The sequence below is a fragment of the Lynx canadensis genome, chromosome A3 (genome assembly GCF_007474595.2).
Source record: "Lynx canadensis isolate LIC74 chromosome A3, mLynCan4.pri.v2, whole genome shotgun sequence".
In the NCBI taxonomy this organism is placed as follows: domain Eukaryota; kingdom Metazoa; phylum Chordata; class Mammalia; order Carnivora; family Felidae; genus Lynx; species Lynx canadensis.
The window spans coordinates 20930694-20947937 of NC_044305.1; the positions used below are offsets into that span (position 1 = coordinate 20930694).

Here is a 17244-nt window from a genome sequence, read left to right on the forward strand (position 1 = left end):
CCACGCCTCTTAGAATCCTAGCCTCTTGCAGGCACCGGGGATGCACAAATAAACTGCCCCAGATCCCTTCCCTGGCATCATGGGAGCAAAGCGTACAGGAGAGTAATCTAGGATTGAATCATTGCTCTGCTCTTTCACAATTTTCTTAGGGCACCCTTGCCTTAATCTCCAGCTCAGGACAATAAGGCCCCCAACCTGAGCCACGCGGGAGGCCCTGCCCCGTCTAGAATGTCCCAGATTCATGGGGGTGCTGGGGACTGTAGAAGGGACATGCTCTCAGCCTCCTGCTTGCTTCTTCGCTCCTCTGGCTCGAAAGGGCTGATCCAAAAGCTGATGAACACAGCAGCCAGCAGCCACGGTGGCTTATGGAGCGCTGGAAATGCAGCTCGTCCAAATGTGCTGTTAGTATTAAACATGCACCAGATTCCAAAGACTTTGTACAGAGAAAAAAAGATAGCAAATATCTCATCAATAATTTTTTTTAAATATAATTTATTGTCATGTTAACTAACATACAGTGTATACAGTGTGCTCTTGGCTTTGGGAGTGGGTTCCCAGAATTCATCGCTTACATACAACACCCAGTGATCATTAATCATTTAAAAGTACGTTAAAATTTAAAAATACCTGCTGAAGTAATATTTTGGTTATACTGGCTTAAATGAAATCTACTATTAAAATTAGTTTCACCTTTTTTTGGTATGTTCTTAACGTGGCTCTTAGAACATTTTAAATTACACATGTGGGTAGCCTTGTATTTCTACTGAGAGTGCTGCCTTTTCACAGCACATTCTCTCAACCTCCTGAACAATCCCACAGTGTCCTCACAGTGACAGAAGCTTTCTCAGAAATACTAAAGGGTAGCAACTACCATGCTTTGGACCTTTGCTCTGTGCTTCACCTTCAGAGACCCCCCACCGCCCTCCTCGGTTGCATCCGTCAGGCCTGGATTTCCACACTGTGCTGACCTGGTTAGCACCAGGGATCTGACGGGGGGGGGGGAACCCCCTCCTCAGGCACACGGAAGTTTACACTTCAGAATGTGGGCTGAGTTAATGGCAGGGTTGCGGCAGGTTGGAGAGGTACACGTGGCCCAGGATGCTGGCAGTGTGAGTGCTTGTGAGATTTGGGAGCCATGAGCCCCGTCTCATGCCTGTCTGCAGTGTCCTTTCGGGAGCATGGGGCTTTTATTCATCTTCTTTGCCACTCTGCAAATTTGATCAAACCCCTACTGCTTCAAAGACTCATTTTTAGGACTAAGTTTAGCAAAGCACTTGCCCACTTTTCCCTGTTACTCTCACGTTCTACTTTCAGGGCATCAGAACGATATTTTATTCTGACAATGTCCAAATATATGGTCAGAATTCATTCATTTATTCAATTGTGCCAGCCACCAAACTAAGTACTATGAATACAGCGGTCAATCAGGCAAGAACCCTATGGTCCAAACTCCCTGCCATCAGCATGAGCTCTTGCTAATAACAGCTGCTCACGTGGAAAAGCAACCATTTCTACAAGTTAATGACAAATCAGTGGCAAAAGCAGAATAAAGAGAAAAGCAAAACAAGTGAGTGAATGTTATTTCCCAAATTTCAGGCGGCTCTTGGAAGTTATTCCAAGCCCTACGGAGTCAGAATTTGAGCTCCGCGCCACCAGGGGGCGCGGCAGGGCCGTTTGCGCGGGATCCGCCTCCCGGAAACGCCGCTCTAGGACGCCACCCGCGCTCCAGCTGCATTTCCGCCGGCGCTGGGCGGAAGAGGAGCTTCCGGCTGGTGTGGTCGCCCGGCCGGTTCTCCCAAGCCGTCCACGCCGCCGGTTTCCATCTCCCACAATCCTCAGACATCCGCAGCTTCCCGCACTGTCGGCTGTATCTTCGGCCGCTGTCCCGCGCCATAGGTCGCGGCTGCCCGGGGTGAGTCCACTGTGGGGATCGCTGGGCGCGTGGTCTGCCCCCCACCACCTTTCGGGGAAACTGAGGCCCGAGGAGTCGGGGAGAGCCGGCGGAGGTCAGCCGCGGTTCCAGGCCTCGCCCCTGGGTTCGGGCCCAGCTCCTCCACCGAGAGGTCGGTGCGGACCTCTCAGGATGCGTGTCCCGGGTCGGATCGCTCGCCCTCAGCCCCCCTCACCCCTCCGCCGGGAAGACTCGAGTCCCGCCAACTACCAGAAGCGGGTCCGGCGACGCGCAGACCGAGTGCCGCCGCCAGTGGTGCGGATCCCCGTGTGGCCCCGGGCCTGAAGAGCTCCCGGGGCCGCGTGATTTTCACGCACACACCCACCTCCGGCTCTGGGCCTCGAATCCCCCAAAGCGCTTCATCGGTTGCCCACGAAGTGACCATGTGAGCGTTAACCCGTTTTCTTGTCAACAGCCTTTAAGAGAAAGCGTTAAAACCCCCGTTGTGCAGAGCGGTTGCGTGAGTTTTCAATTGGGGGCGCTCGCGGGGCCCCAGAGCGGCAGAGACCGATTCCGGTGTCTTTGTTTTGCAGTAAAGCCCCTTCCCCGTGCTGTCTCCTGCGTAGGCGTTGCGGGCTCTGGGGCTCTGTTGGAAGCAGATGGAAACTCTCCGTTGGACGGCTTTGGGGGCTGTGCGTCAGGCAGCGCCCCCTTCTTTGCTGCAGGACCCTGAGCCGCAGCGCCGGATGTGCCCCCGCGGTGTCCGGGGGGTGAGGCCTGGGTAAGTGCTGCTGTTCAGGAGATCCTTGAGCAGGGACTCGTTGCCTTCCTGCCACACCACGGTGGGGGGTTTGGGGGGGGCGTCCTGGAGCTCCTGCGGGTCCTGAGAAAGCCCCCAGGAGGCCTGGTGTGGTGGATGGGGGTGTATCTGGGGGCCAGAGAGGTCTGGGTTCAGATCCTGCCTCAGCCTGTGGCGAGCGCATCACGTTGGCTAGGTCACGTCCTTCTGAGCTCCGCTGTGTTTTAAGTGGGGAAACTGCCAGAGCTCTGGGAGGACAGAAGTCTTGTCTGTGTTCTTTGTCATTGAGCCCACGGTTGGTGGCGCATAGTAGATCGTCTGTCTGTATTTGTAGGGGACTAAACAATGTAGGCATTTTTGCCGCGAGTTGGTCTTCACGTGCCCCCTCTTGATGACGGGAGATGGCGTGTTTACATGAGATGGTGATGGCGCTCAGGGTCCTGGGCTTGGCTGGGCAGCTGGGGGCTTATTGGGCCTTCTCTCTTCCTGGCTCACTTTCTGCCTTTTCTGCACCTGCATTCGAAAGTGATCATGGTCTGTCTGTGTCCTGGTCATCGATAGTGCAGGGAGAGGACTTGCAGAAAGCACTTCCCCGTGTTTGGAGGGTCCCCTCTGTCCCTTCCAAACCCTGGAGCTTTCCCACACTTCTCACCACCTTTTTTTAGGTGCCTCTTGGCACCTGTTGTCTTGTTGTACGCTCTATGCCTGGCTCAGCGCAGTTTCTGTGAGGCTTTAAAAAGGGAGAACGAGGGGCGCCTGGGTGGCGCAGTCGGTTAAGCATCCGACTTCAGCCAGGTCACGATCTCGCGGTCCGGGAGTTCGAGCCCCGCGTCGGGCTCTGTGCGGACAGCTCGGAGCCTGGAGCCTGTTTCCGATTCTGTGTCTCCCTCTCTCTCTGCCCCTCCCCCGTTCATGCTCTGTCTCTCTCTGTCCCCAAAATAAATAAACGTTTAAAAAAATAAATAAATAAAAAATAAAAAGGGAGAACGAGAGTGGGTCCTGTGTCTGTGTGTCTGAGTTGGTGGCGGAGCCACAGCCGTGGTCTTCTGACACTGGTTTCTAATTTCAGCAGCCCGGTGTCCTTTTCTGCTCCTGCGTTGAAGTGATTACAGGCTGCCTTTTTCTTGGTCGTTGGTAACGCAGGCAAAGGAAAAGTCGCAAGGTTCTTTCTATATTCAGAGGTTCCAAAACGGGACAACCTTAGGTGACCAAGCACAAGGTAGAGGGAGGGAGGCAGGCTTTCAGTGTGCTTACCTCCTAAGACCCAGATTCCCCCAGTGTTTTCCTGTTGGTAAAGATAGTGGGTTCCTGGGCGTGTAAGCAGTGCCACAGGCTTCTTGTCTCTTGCAGGAGTGGGTCGTGACTGCTGTTCCTTGTTTGTGAAAGGCGACCTCAGGGAGAAGAACATGGATTGGGAGGTCCTAGGTAAGTGGGATTCTCTAGAGCTCAGGTCTTGTGCGGGCTGTGAGGCTGGAGGGGTTCAGGTGATGAGGTGTGGGAAAGAGTGCCTTCTTCCCGCTGCTCCCAGCTGTCTGTGTCCCCTCAGGCTGGTAGGCACAGGTCAGGTCCCTCTTCTGCTCCTGAGAGCCCCTGATGAAGGCTGCTGTGACATTGAGAGGCAAGCAGCGGTGTCGGGATGGACAGAGAGAGGGCTGCGTTTTAGAGGCAAACCTAGACTCCTTTCCGGTTCCCAGCTGAGTGAACCTGAGCGCTCTTCTGTGATCACCCACACCCAGTCTTTCAGAACCATGAATCCTCAGTATTTCTGTGCAGTTAGTCTCCTCACCTCTTGGTAGGGAGCGGTAAATCGTCTGTGCAGATAAGGGGAAGCTTCTGTGATCTTAGGCTGTAAATCTGGCCATTGGCCTGTCTGCTGGGCTCCTAGTTCAACTCAGTTCCTGGGCTGCTGTCCGAGGTCTCCCTTCTCGGCCCACTCACTGCCCTTCTCTGCTCCTGCATTCGAAAGTGATCGTGGGCGGCCCGTGCCCTGGTCATTGATAGTGCAGGGAGAGGAATTGCCGAAAGCGTTTCCCCGTGTTGGAAGGGCCCATCCTGTCCCTTCCAAACTCTGGAGCTTTCGTACACATCTCTCTGTCCGCTGATTTGTATTGCTTTCTGGTACCTGGCGCTGGGTGGCTCACTGAGTGCCCTTTTGCCGAGTAGGGCCCGCCTCAGCGTGTTTCTGTTCATGGGCCGGTGGTGGAGTGCTGACAGGGTTCCCTCTTCCCCCAGGGCTCTCCCTGGGAAGCATTCTCTGCCTTCTCATTGCACCGCTTCCCACACCCTCAGCCCCGTTGCTCAGCCCTGAACACATTGGATGTTGGTGATTTGCTTGTCATTCCCCTGTGCTGTGATCTCGAGGGCAGTGTCTCCATCTTGGTGTCTGACATGTAGCACTGGGTCAAGACAGAACAAGGTGGGGGAGATCGAGATGCTACACAGTGAGGCAATGGGCTTTTCCCACTCTGGACTGTCAGTGGGGAGACCGTACCTGCTCAAGGCTGAGGCATCCTGCTCTCCTTGGAAGTGTTTCTCTTGTCCTGGCCACGGGCTGGGCCTGTGGTCCACTGGGGGTAACATTCCCTCTGCTCTTAGGTTAAGGAGCAAGGAAGGGAGTAGTACCCCAGCTGGGCAGGACGTCGTCGTTGAGAATGCGTACGTAGGCAGCCCTTACGCACTAGATGGAGGACGTGGGGCCCTCCCACCACCCGTTACCCCTCCTGCTCCAGGCTCATTGCTGCCGGTCGGCGTGGCTCGCTCTCCAAAACCTGGCCTTGACAACTTTTTGATACAGATTGCTTAGCAGCAAGTTGATTGTGGGTACATAGGATAACACTGACGTTACTTTTGTCACACATGTTCCCCAGGTCCCTTCCTAGAGTTCAGTTGTTCTTGTTCCTGAGACAGCAGTGTGGCTGTCCAAGTCCTGGTAGCAATGGCCCACGTTTGTGGGTGCTGGAGTCCACTGGCCGCTGTGCCAGGTACCCTCTGCGTCCCTCCCCCCGCCCCGCCCCAGGCCTGTTGTGAGTGCTCGTTCACGGCTTGTCTCTTGCAGGTGGATCTGCATGTCCAGAGGCTCCGTGAGAGGTGTCTTACAGCCAGGCGCGAGGCCACAAATGCCCCGAGGTAAGGTTTTGGAGCCTTCTCTGGAATTGTGTCTTTTTGCATCCGTAAAGTCACACACGTGTGCCCTGGGGTCTGGATGAGGCAGCGAGATGAGAGTGGGCATCCATGAGTTCCCGGTTGTGTCCTGGCTGGGAGGCAATCCCCCATGTAGTGAGGGGGGGGAACAGGCCTCTAGAAAGCCGCGCTGGTGAAGGGCTTCCTTCCTGGTGTCAGCACCGTGCTGTGAGGGAAAGCCTGTAGATTTAGGCACCAGAGACCTTGGTCCAGTTTCTGAGGCATGCATGTCTGGCTTTGTGAGCCATCCTTCCTGGCGCTCTTTCTGTCCTTTTCTGCTCCCGTATCTGAAAGTGACCGCAGGCTGCCTGTGCCTTGGTCATTGGTAGGGCAGGGAGAGGAGTCACCGAGAGAAGTTCCCGTGTTTGAAGGGTCCAGCCATCCTTTCCAAACCCTGGAGCTTTCCCACACGAGCTTTTTCCCCCTGCCCTTCCCTTCTGAGCTGGGGCCTCAGCTGGCCCCCATGTGAGGTGGTAACTGGGCTAGCCCCCCGACCTGTGGGGGCTCATTCTGTCTTTCCACGTTACGGCTTTTCTTGTCAGAAACAAGCCTCCCTTTTAATTTGGACTTCACACTGGTATAAATTCACATAGCGCCCGAGGGCACACGTAAGAATTGGAAATCGTGGCTTCTGCTGTTTGAATTTACAGGAGCCGAGGCCAGTCCGCAAGAACACGTTAGTCAAGGCAGTGTGTGAATTCAGCGCTCGTGTGTCTGTCGTCTTTGCTCCTTGACTGTCTCTTGAGCACAGCATGCATTGCTTCTCCAGGAGCTGTCAGAAACGTTAAATAAATGGAGAAAGAAAAACAAAGGTGGGGCCTGCTGTAGGGGCAAGGAGGAGTTCTATCAATTCTGAGTCAATAGAAATAGTTCTCGTTTGTCACGGTCAGCCAGAAGCCCGAGGAGCTCTCTTGTCACTCGCCGACAGGAGAAGGATGTGTTGATGGATCACCCTCTTTGTAGGTCTCCCTTCACTGACTTCATCTGTGCTTTGTGGGTTCTTTTGCAAAGGGTGACCCCGGGGGTTGACTGAAGAAGAAATTCTGAGTCCTGTGGATCTCTGAAATCTATTTGTAGACTCCAGATTTCCTAGCTTGCTTCCTGATTCGTGTCAGTGAGGGTATATGTTGCAGGCTGGGCACTCTGTAGTCCTCGTCAACAGCAGGCTGACCGTCTGCGTCTCATTCTGTGCGCTGCCCCTGTGTTCAGGGAGGCAGAAACCTTGCGACGGTGCCTTCGCTTTGTAGACTCAGGTACAACGGGTGCCCCTGGGAGGCATGTCTTGGCTCCCAGGTAAGAAGTGAGGTGAGGTTGGAGGCGAGGTCAAGGTATCCATCCCAGACTTCTGGCCTGGGGGCTCCCGTCTAGTTTTGAGACCCCTTCCGTTTGCCTTCAGGTCTCGTGCTTGCAGGTGGGATCCTGCCGGGCTGCATGTTTTTGTTCCATCTCACGATGATGTGGAGGTAGTCAGAATAGTGTATGTGAACCACCCGGTGCCCAGGAGTCCTCTGATAACCCTGAGGTCCCCTTGCCTTTCAGACCTGCTCTCCACCCCTTTTGCGTCAGGGGCTTGTCCTGTCCCACAGCCTAGTTCCTGGTCCTGGGCTCCTCAGCCAGGCTGGAGGATTCAAGGGACAATGGCGACCATCCTGAAGACATTTTATATCACCCCTACCCCCCCTCCAGGCCTGGTCATTCAAACCCCTGGGTGTGGAGTCCTGCAGGTTGAGTTGGGAGTCACTTGTGTAATCTTCTCAAGCGTTCACGACGTGTTTTCATTTATCCTTCAAATGGGCCCAGCAGTGTTGACCTTCAAAGGTCGGGGCACCTCACCAGAACAAGTCTTTGTTGGAAGTTTAGCTGGCATTTGCCTTTTACGGCCGGGCCGTGTTAAGTGGGTCTTCGCAGAACAGGATGGCAGCTGCTGGGGCCTTGTGACAGGCTGGGCAGTCGAGTCGTGAACGTGTGTGGGAGAGCTGCTGAGGATGAGGGTCCCTCCCTTTGGTCAAGATGCAGTGGTTCCTCAGTGCCAAGCTCCCAACAGTGAGCGCTGAGCTGTCTCCCTGAGAATTACTCTGTGTGGTCAGTTGCCCTGGTCGTGAACTCCTAGAAAGAAAGTGATTTCTTATAAAAGCTGGATCTTTAAGATGTTTTTCTTTTATCATCCTTTCTATCTTGGTGACAATCTAGTTTGGCGCGTGTAAACTGGGAGCCTAGGCCTGGTTGATGCGGACCTTCTCAGTGATGTCACTTGGGGAGAAGGTGGCCTGGAGATTAAATGCTTATATGCTTCTCCCTCTTAGGTCAGCCTTCGGTCCGGAGGCTGTTGAAGTAAGTCCCAAGGCCGTGAGTCATTGACCCTCGGGATGACGTGGGATGTGTGTTCGCTGAGACTTTTCTCCGAGGTGAGTTAGTGCCGAGTGCCGGAGACCCACAGGCAGCGGGGAAGCTGGTTTGCATTTATGTGGGTGGGAACTCCAAACCATCATCATCATCATCGGTCTCACTTGTCCTTTCTTGTAGGTTCTCTGGGTGCCATTAGTAGTCACCAGAGGGGCAGAGAATGGAGAGGGAGTCCTCTATGCGAAGCATCCCCAGAGCACCCTGTGCTGTCCGCTCAGAGCACCTCGGAGCAGCTCTTGGCTCCGCACGTGACATCAAAGGGAGGTGCTGGGGCTGCGGCCGGGTCCGCTCCAGCTGGCTCTGAGTCGGGACAGCCGTGCCCCGAGAAGCCGAAGATGGGAGGTCAGCCCCGCGTCCCTCTGCTGTGTCTGGAATGACTTGAATGAGCGAACGTTTTCCTCTCGCATTCCAGCTACTCATCACTTTCCCCTCTGCCTACTCATTCAATAAACCTTACGGACTTGCCGCGTCTACCTTTTAAGTCGTCTGACAAGCTGTGTGCTGCTGAGGCTGGACGTGAAATGGATCGCCTTCCAGTCGTGTTTTCACCCGTGAGCCTCTTCCTGTTAGGCTCCTGAGGCTTGGCACCCAGGCTACTGTCCGAGGTGTTCAGTTAGGACAAGGAGGTGACCAGGTGCTGGTAGAGTTGGCTCAGATTGAGGGCCCATGAAAAAGTCAAGGGTGTTGAAGAACAGGCCAGGGCTTTGGTAGGGGGGGGCAGGTGACCGGGTGGGTTGGAATGAGGCAGGCAGTGATGCCATCGAGGAGGCTGGGGTGGCCTGAGTTCTGGGGCCCGGCTCATGAGTATAAATGCCTGCCCGTGTGGCCAGCTGTCCTGGTTTGGCTGGGTTTGAGGGATTTCCCAGGACCTGGGATTTTCATTGTTAAATCCAGGCAGGTCCTGGGCAAATTGGGACGAGTTAGTCAACTTACCTGGGGTATAAAATACATGGTGTCAGCCTCAGAGGGCACGTTACTGAGTAAAGGTGGGGGCAGGGTGAGCGTGGAGTAACTGTCATCGGTGGACCTGGGGGGTATCCTCAAGGTCAGGTGTTTGTGGAGATAACTGGGGTAAATCAGTAATTGCAGTAAGGTGATGATGTGCTAAGGGTGTGCAAGCGTGAACATTTTAATTCCCATTTTATTTTTTATTTTATTTTATTTTTTAATGTTTATTTATTTTTGACAGAGAGAGACAGAGCATGAGCGGGAAAGGGGCAGAGAGAGGGAGACACAGAATCAGAAACAGGCTCCAGGCTCTGAGCTGTCAGCACAGAGCCCGACGCGGGGCTCGAACTCACAGACCGTGAGATCATGACCTGAGCCGAAGTCAGACGCTCAACCGACTGAGCCACCCAGGCGCCCCTTTAATTCCCATTTTAAAGATGGAAGGGTCTGTGTGAGGAAATAGGCTCCAAAGGCCATGATGAAAGGCCGCGTTGTCCCGTTTCTGCATTGGAAATCGGACTTGCCTCAGTGAGTTTGATACCTTGACGGGCGCCTGTGGGAGGCAGGCGTTCTCCGCACCTCAGGTGTTCACTCTGCCGGCCAGTTCCCGACAGCGGCATCCAGAAGTCAAGTGTCTTTTTTTCTGCCTTCTCCGTGGACCGTCCTTTGACTTTTGGTCAGCTGCCTGAAGTTGGTAGTGTTGGCTGCTGTGGAGACGCAGCAGCACAACATGGGCCCGGACTTCACAAGTGTGCACGGGGACGCCAGGTGCCAGGTCATGCCTGCCTCGCGGCGCTTGGGGCGTGTGAAGCGTGAGCCATCCCCAGTCTTTAGGGCCTGAACAAATCTGGGAAGAGCGTCAACAACCAAGGTGACCCAGGAGCTAGGCTTCAGGCCAGGGAGGTATGATTCTTGCCGGGAATTGTGTGCTTACCGGAGGGCCCGATGGATCAGGTAATGGGAGATTTCCATTGTACAGTCAAGAACTGGGAGTATGGGAGCTGGTTAGAGTGAAGGTTCATTCATCACAAGAAAAAAAAAGCGCGTTTATGTATGAGCCAGAGCCCATGCTGAAAGTGGGGATACGATGGGGAATACGTTTGGGTTCTCACGGTATCTCTGGAAGGTCTCTACAATGTGGTGTTTATATGCTTAATGTCTGGAACGTGCGCTTCTGTTGGGCACTGCTATAGGTTGGGGATACTGCTCCGAACACAACACACAGGAGGCCTCACGGAGCTTATAGGACTGCAGTCCCTCAGGGTGAGCCGCTAGCCATGCGTGGCTGTTTATTTAAATTGATACAAATAAAAACGTGAAGTTCACATCTTCCCTTGCACCAGCCGTATTTCAGATGTTTGGTGGCCACAAGCGTCTGCTGTGTCGGGCCGCGCAGATGCATAGACTGTTCCTGTCACTGCAAGAAGTGTTAAAAAGAAAACTCAGAGGCCCAAAATGGCGTCACGTAGGCCAAGTCCCCAAACCCGGGCTTAATACCTGATGGAAACGCAGCGTCAGCTCGCTGCGGAAGTGCAGTCTTAACCGGTCAGAAATTTTTCTGATGGGTGCCTGTGAGTCCCCTGCATGGGCTCTCTCCATCCCCAAAGGAAGATGAAATAATCTGCATGATTAGACTCCCCTCCTGTTCCCCGTTGGAAAGCAACCTTGCCTGGAAGCATTCGTTTGCAAATGGCTCTTGCCCTACCTCTCTTCTCTCCAGGCTGGGTGGGATGCTGCCCGACTCCTTGTTTAATAAAGCCGACTAGATCTTCAAATTGACCGGGTTGAATTTTGTTTAACGTGAAGTCAGACAGCACAGCACTGGTCTAGAAGGTGAGTTCAGGGCTAATTACGTGAACGAAGAGGGTTGCTGGACACCTTTACAGAAAGGCTGTTACTCTAGGAGCCCACGGTGGTGCGACATCCCCTGTCGGGATGTTTAGGGTAGTTCTGAGTGTGGGCGGACAAAGTTGGGGCGGCCGCCTGCAGGAGTGTAAGGTCACTGGCTTTGGGGTCACACAGACCTGAGTCTATTCCCCCCCCCCCCGGGTGGCATAAGGCAAGTTTCCACTACCTGACCTCGGTTTCCTCTTGTAAAATGAGACCCACACCTTTACAAGAGTGGGGTGAGGTAGGGATTAAATAGACCGATGCATGTGAAAGCCTGAGTAGTGTGTCCCTTTAGGAAATACTTCGTAACTGATAGCTATTACTATTATTTATTGAAGGTTTCTCTGCACCATACCGAAATTGATCATACTTCTTTTGGGCCTTGGGGGCTTTCATGGTGTAGCCCCTAATTTTTTTAAAAATAGAATTTATTGTCAAATTGGCTAACATACAGTGTGTGAAGTGTGCTCTTGGTTTTGGGGGTAGATTCCCGTGGTTCCTCGCTTACAGACAACACCCAGTGCTCATCCTAGCAAGTGCCCTTCTCAATGCCCATCACCCATTTTCCCCTTTCCTCTCCCCGCCCCCACCCCAATCAACCCTCAGTTTGTTCTCTGTATTTAAGAGTCTTTTATGGTTTGCTTCCCTCTCTCTAACAATTTTTCCCCCTTTCCCTTCCCCCATGGTCTTCTGTTAAGTTTCTCAAGCTCCACATGAGTGAAAACATGGTATGTCTTTCTCTAACTGACTTATTTCACTTCTAATGCTGAAATTTGTGGGCAATCAAAAGTAGTTCCATTCCTTTTACAGCAGAAGATTTGCATAATAATAGATGGCTTAAAAACATTTATCTCCAAATTAGAGTATACATGCTTTTCTCAAGCATATAAAGAGCCTTTATAAATACTGTTCATATTCTGGGTTATAAAACATGAGGCAAATACCAAAGAATCTGTGTCCTATGAACTACATTTGCACTGCAATAGAAAGGTAATAACAACAAAAACAGGTCTGAAAAAATCCCTATGTTTGGGAAATTTAAAAACATATTGAAAATACCTCATCAAAGATGATACCGTAAGCAGAATTAGAAATAGTAACAACGGAATGATAATAAAAATTTACATACCGAAGTTTGTGAATTGTAGCTCAAGTAATTACTAAGGAGAAATTTAAGCCTCAGTGCTTGAAATAGAAGACCGAGATTTAATATGTAATAAAAAAGAAAATAGAAGTAATGCGAATAAAAATTAGAGCAGAAAGTAAAGCCAAATTTAGGGAATGATATAGATCACTTTTTGTATATAAAAATTTATATTTTGATGAGCACATTGCGAGAAAACATCAAACGAAATTGCCTCAAGGAGAAATGGGAAACTAATAGTCTGATAAAGACCACAGGGGACAGAGCTCAATAAGGATTTATTTGCCTGTTACAACATGAACTTTTCTCGGTCCCCATCAAAGCTGTGATTTTCTGAAAAGAAATCTTGGATCTGTCCTTGAATGAATATATAATGACGCAAACACTTATCTCCTTATTGGAGACCATTGATACAATCCATCTGGAGGGGTGTATAGGGGCCATGAGGCTTTGGCTTCAGACTACACAGTTTTTTCAGAATTCAGCTGTAGACAGGCCATGCACGACAAACATCATTGGTCAGGCTTTTAAATTTTTCCCACCAGCGTTGAAGACCACAGCCATTTACCTCTACGGGCGGTAAGACTGAACAATTGTAACGAATATAGGTGGTCAGAGTGGAAGAGAGTGAAAGCCTCTTTTGAGGGGTAACGATTTTCGAGGATGTCGTGAAGGATTACCTTGGACTGAGAACATAAACGCTGCGAAGACATTGATCGACTAGTAGCTCTAGGCTTATATCCTAAAGTGTGTACCCTGTCACTGATAGACAGGGATGCTGAAACTTTCAAATCACTCTGTAGACCGTTCTTGTCCCCGTCTTTTTGCTTGGCAGGAGCATGTTTCTTTTAAGCCGAAAAGTACAAAATTATTCAAATGTTTTCATATTAATATGGTCTATACATAAATAACTCAGGAAAATGGAACTTCTTTTGTTTTGTGTGGTGGTTTTTTTTTAATCCTAAATTTGGAAAAAGAGCTCTCACAAGTTTTGAGTTGATTAAAACTTAGAGAATGGATAAGATCTAATTATATCTTGGGGCACCTGGGTGGCTCAGTCAGTTAAGCATCCGACTTCGGCTCAGGTCTGATCTCACTGTGAGTTCAAGCCCCGCATCGGGCTCTGTGCTGACAGCTCAGAGCCTGGAGCCTGTTTCAGATTCTGTGTCTCCCTCTCTCTCTGCCCCTCCCCTGCTCATGCTCTGTCTCTCTTTGTCTCTTAACAATAAATAAATGTTAAAAAAAAAAAAGATGTAATTATATCTTTTATCCCTTCTAAGGTGATCGGGGCAATCTTTGTGTAATCTGGTGGCCATTCAAGGAAACCCAAAGACAGTTTAGGACTAAAGGACGTTTTCACTATTTTTTTCTGAATTTGGGAAAGGGAAAGGGAAGAATTGTCAGAGGACAATATATGAACACAATTTTCAAATGTAAGAAAAAGTTCTTATGAGCCAGTATTTTAAAAATCGCAGCAAAAAGTAAATACCTATTAGAAACTTAACTTTAAAAAAAAAATAAGGAGCTTTATTAAAACGAATCCGGAGTATGCCAGATATAACATACAGATGGCCAACAGACGCACGAAAAGATGCTCTGCATCACTAACCAGGGAAATGCAAATCAAAACCACAATGCTGGGGCGCCTGGGTGGCGCAGTCGGTTAAGCGTCCGACTTCAGCCAGGTCACGATCTCGCGGTCCGTGAGTTCGAGCCCCGCGTCAGGCTCTGGGCTGATGGCTCGGAGCCTGGAGCCTGTTTCCGATTCTGTGTCTCCCTCTCTCTGCCCCTCCCCCGTTCGTGCTCTATCTCTCTCTGTCCCAAAAATAAATAAACGTTGAAAAAAAAAATTAAAAAAAAAAAAAAACCACAATGCGATACCACCTCATGTGAATTAAAATGGTTAGTATCAAAAAATAAGTTGTCGACGTGGAGAAAAAGGAACTCTTGTGCACTGTTCATGGCAATGTAAATTGATGTAACCACTGTGGAAAACGGTATGGAAGTTTAAAAAAAAAAATTTAAAAATAGAACTGCCACCTGATTCGGTAATTCCACTACTGGATATTTACCCGAATAAAATGGAAATACTGACTTGAAACAATATATGCACCCCTGTGTTTACTGTGGCGTTACTTAACAGTAGCCAAGATAGGAAAGTGACCCAAGTGTCCCATCGACAGATGAACGAGTAAGGAAGATGTCGGATGGACACAAGTGGAATATTAATCAGCCATAAAAAAAGAATGGAGTCTTGCCATTTGCAATGACATGGATAGAGCTAGAGACTATAATGCTAAGCGAAATACGTCAATCAGACAAATACCATATGATTTCACTCATGGAATTTAAGAAACAACCAAAATGAGCAAAGAAGAAAAGCAGACTCAACTATAGAAAGCAAACCAGTGGTTACCAGAGGGCAGGTGGGTGGGGAGGTACGTGGTGTAATCCGGGAAGGGGATTAAGAGTGCACTGGCCATCGGGGCGCCTGGGTGGCTCAGTCGGTTGAGCGTCTGACTTCGGCTCAGGTCACGATCTCACGGTCTGTGAGTTCAAGCCCCGCGTCAGGGTCTGTGCTGACAGCTCAGAGCCTGGAGCCTGCTTTGGATTCTGTGCCTCCCTCTCTCTCTGACCCTCCCCTGTTCATGGTCTGTCTCTCTCTGTCTCAAAAATAAACATTAAAAAAAAAAAAAGTGCACTGGCCATGATGAGCACCAAGGAATGTATAGAAGTGTCAAAGCATTATTTTGTACACCTGAAACTAATATAACACTAGGTCAATTTTACAGGGATTAAAAAAAGTGGGTACAGAATAGTTAATTTAACCAAAACCCCCTAAATTCTAATTTTAGTTTTGTGAATGTGCCAACCATGTAACCGTGCAGTAAAAGATGTATAAACCTTTCTCCTGACGGATAAATTCATTGAGCCAACTTTGTCAAAAATTTTTAATACCGGTTTTTGGTTTTTGAAACACGGTAGGTATTATAACCCAAGTCCAAAAATCCTTACTAAAACGTGGACGTTTACAGTATAACCTTTTACATTGTTTTTATTATTTAGAGGCTTTAAAAAGTGGGGGGCTTATTTGCAAAATATAATTAACCTTATGAACATATTACAAAAAGCAATGTACGTATAGTGAATTTACCATCCTGGGAAACTAATAATTCCCTGAAGCAAACTACCTGTGTTATCTTGCATCTCCCTTTAATTACGCCTAATACTGTCTTAGCCATTTCTGTTAATTACCATCATTAGCAAAGTAAACATCTTTTGTTTTCTCTAGACTCTAGAAAACTAGACGACGGGAGGACTATCGACCTGTTTTTCTCCCTGAGCTTACATTGAATATTTTTTTTTTTATTAAAAAAAAATTTTTTTTTAATGTTTATTTATTTTTGAGACAGAGAGAGACAGCATGAACAGGGGAGGGTCAGAGAGAGAGGGAGACACAGAATCCGAAACAGGCTCCAGGCTCTGAGCGGTCAGCACAGAGCCCGACGCGGGGCTCGAACTCACAGACCGCGAGATCGTGACCTGAGCCGAAGTCGGCCGCCCAACCGACTGAGCCACCCAGGCGCCCCTGATCTTGTCACTTTAAATTCTCTTGAGTCACGCCAGGTGAGAAGCAGGAATCAGGCAGAAGGAGACGAAAATGTCAGCTTTGTTGTTCGTAAGAGCTGGGTGGGGGAGGGCTCCCTAATACCTAACCCCCTCTGAATGCAGGCTGTCCCCACCGCCACCCAGGGGCAGAACTTTCAACAGGATTCTTTAAGAAAATATACCACCAAACCGAGGCATCCGGCAATCAGGGTGACATGTTGAGCTCTGAAAATACGAATGGGTCAATTTTTGATCACAGATTTCAGCTGAAAATGAAGCATTCTGATGGTGGCCAGTTAGGAAAATCCTGAATGGGCTGTCCCGTGCGCTCAGACAAGGGAGCGCCAGGGATGGGCCCAGATGTTTTTCCGGCTTCAGAAAGGTCCCTCAGGAATGGAGGTGGAGAAGGAAGATGGGTGACCCACAGGCTTTCGGGAGGACTCCTGCTGAATTGTCCCAGAAGGACTGGGGTTGGAAGTCAGAGTCTAGGGACACAGAAGTGGTCAGATCAGAAAAGTCACCCATTGTCTTGGAAGGGGATGGTGTAGGTTGCAGGTTTTCACATGACAATGACGAGACCCCTCACAAAGCTGCCTTCTCCATGAGAGATGACAGATGGTGACAGACTTCTAATGGAGATGCTAGAGGAAATGATCTTGGACAAAAGACCTTATGCCCGAGGCTGGCTTGGAGAGGCAGGAATTCCTGCCTTCAGGGGACAGTGGGGGCTAGCTGGACAGGGAGTTTATCAGCACAGAACAGAGTAGGCTGGACATCAGCCTTTGGTAACTAACTGAGCATTCAAGGCAAATATTTCACTTTGGTTCATTATCGTTCACCATCCTTGCTGACCATCTCCCATCTTCACTCTTAGACACCCTGGATTTTCCTGGGTAAGGTCATCGGACCTTGCTGGCTCATTTCCTGGGCCTTCCGAGGTAAAAAAAACACAACACTTCAATGATTTCATCAGAGGTATGCTATTGGTTGATGGTTCGAGACAGATTTATTTAAAATTTGGAAGTCTGTCATCTTACTCCTAGTGTATTAAAGGATCTTTAAAAAAACATTTTTTTTTTTTTTTACATTTGTTTTTGAGAAACAGAGTGAGACAAAGCGTGAGCTGGGGAGGAGCAGAGAGAGAAGGAGACACAGAATCTGAAGCAGGCTCCAGGCTCTGAGCAAGCGGTCAGCACAGAGCCTGGTGTGGGGCTGGAACCCATGAACCGCGAGATATGACCCGAGCCGAAGTCGGACGCTCGACCGACTGAGCCACCCAGGCGCCCCGTTCCCATTTTGATAAATATCACGCATCAAGGAAGTGGCAACAAAGCGCTGAGCCCCCTCTGTCTGACTCTTGCTCCTGTAACCACGACACCA

General features: G+C 50.0%; 1 long non-coding RNA gene and 3 other non-coding genes across 11 annotated transcripts; all 4 read left to right on the forward strand.

Annotated features, from left to right (window-relative positions):
• Window positions 1-1736: 1736 nt before the first annotated feature.
• On the forward strand, window positions 1737-8738 carry LOC115510110. Of its 8 annotated transcripts, none has more exons than XR_003967618.1 (6): window positions 1737-2672; window positions 3760-4115; window positions 5746-5816; window positions 6521-6682; window positions 8174-8275; window positions 8394-8738. It is a non-coding gene; the product is annotated as an uncharacterized LOC115510110 (long non-coding RNA). The 8 variants fall into 8 exon arrangements; XR_003967617.1 differs by lacking the exon at window positions 6521-6682 and having other exon boundaries at window positions 3760-3909; window positions 4041-4115; XR_003967619.1 differs by lacking the exon at window positions 6521-6682 and having other exon boundaries at window positions 3760-3852; window positions 4041-4115.
• Window positions 3202-3334, forward strand: LOC115511347. Its single transcript, XR_003968011.1, has one exon. It is a non-coding gene; the product is annotated as a small nucleolar RNA SNORA71 (small nucleolar RNA).
• Window positions 4642-4774, forward strand: LOC115511346. Its single transcript, XR_003968010.1, has one exon. It is a non-coding gene; the product is annotated as a small nucleolar RNA SNORA71 (small nucleolar RNA).
• LOC115511349 lies at window positions 6150-6280 on the forward strand. The gene has a single exon (XR_003968013.1). It is a non-coding gene; the product is annotated as a small nucleolar RNA SNORA71 (small nucleolar RNA).
• Window positions 8739-17244: the final 8506 nt, after the last annotated feature.